Genomic DNA, 1,388 nt, shown 5'->3' with positions numbered 1-1,388 from the left:
GAAAGATTAGCTTCAGGTAATCTTTCAGTGGAAAGGGAGCAGGGATGCATAAGTGCTGTAGATGTATTGTGATAGCCACTTCCATTTTCATTTGGCTTAGGCATTAATGTTCCAAAGTAAACAACAAATTTCTACTTGCTAAAGGCTTCTGTTATTTCTTTGTGTCAATAGCAGGTAAAACTTAAGTGGCTTTAGTAGAAAGTCATTAATGTGGTGTTTCAAATATACATTTGAAACGATACGATGTCTAACCTCTTTTTGTGTATTGAGTAGAACTGGAGACATGGAAACAGAGATGCAGAGTACTGCAGAACCGGAGCAATAGTGACCAGCAGCAAAAGGACAGGGAAAGGGAAGAGGCAAAAGTGAATGAAAACAATAGAGAATTAATAAAGCTGCAAAAAGAGCTGCAGGTAACTTAACTTTAAAGTTGTAACTTAGGAGACGACTTATAATGTGATAAAGTGAACTGTTATATTGATGAAGAAAACTTCCTGTAAAACCTGCAGTGCAGTGTGCAATAGACTAGACCAGGTACAGCTAGGAATACTAACTCAAAGCAAATTATAACTTAAGATATATTTGTCAAACCTTTTTCCTATTAGATGCTTGGGCAACTCATATAAGCTATCAAAGTCACCACCTAACTTTATCGCTGGGAAGCCTGTTTTGTTGTGCTGAGGGTCTAATTGTAATTTCCTTCGTTAACAGAATTTTTTTTTTTCCGAGCTCTATGCTTTTCAGATGCTCTATGCTATATATGAGTGTGTCTGAGAGTAAGTTTGATTGTGATAGAATAGGAAAGGAGACAAAGTTGTTGTGGATTGGAGTGCCGTTCTTGAGTACTCATTGACTATTCCCACAGCGTAATTTGTGTTATGTTTCTTTGTCTTTCAACCCTAAGGGAGGTGCAAGTTTTCTTGCACCTGCAAGGCAGCATAAAATATTAGACACTTTTAAGTTAATATAGTTTTTCATACAAGGACTTTTGATGTAAGTTCTATAATGCTTGTGAGAACATTCATAAAGAAAAAAAAAAAATGTTCTATGGAGTCCCTCCGATCTGAATAAGAAATACTGAAAATTATTATTTTTAAATGGAAAAGGACTGATGAGTATCCAGTACCTGCATTTGGGAATATTCTGTAGTAAAAACTGGTAATGTTTCTGTGATCTTGTAGAAACAAGTCTATGTAATGATGACCTGGCTTTTAAGACTTTTATTCCTTAATCACTTTGTATTTCATTTCTGGTTTCTTTGAAAAAGGAACGTGAGGCCAAGTATCAAAGTGATAGAAAAAAGTGGCAGGAGGAAAAAGAAGGACTCCTAGATCAGGTAAAAGAAGCTGAGAATCTTCGCAACAGAGAAATGAAGAAATTTGCTGAGG

General features: G+C 35.8%; 1 long non-coding RNA gene across 1 annotated transcript; it reads left to right on the top strand.

Annotated features, from left to right (window-relative positions):
* On the top strand, positions 1 to 1,313 carry LOC109364176. Its single transcript, XR_002110212.1, has 3 exons — positions 1 to 16; positions 274 to 413; positions 1,268 to 1,313. It is a non-coding gene; the product is annotated as an uncharacterized LOC109364176 (long non-coding RNA).
* Positions 1,314 to 1,388: the final 75 nt, after the last annotated feature.

The sequence above is a fragment of the Meleagris gallopavo genome (genome assembly GCF_000146605.3).
Source record: "Meleagris gallopavo isolate NT-WF06-2002-E0010 breed Aviagen turkey brand Nicholas breeding stock chromosome 8 unlocalized genomic scaffold, Turkey_5.1 Chr8_random_deg7180001684739, whole genome shotgun sequence".
In the NCBI taxonomy this organism is placed as follows: Eukaryota; Metazoa; Chordata; class Aves; order Galliformes; family Phasianidae; genus Meleagris; species Meleagris gallopavo.
Note: the sequence above shows the minus strand (reverse complement) of the source record. Positions and strands in the feature narration are given on the sequence as shown.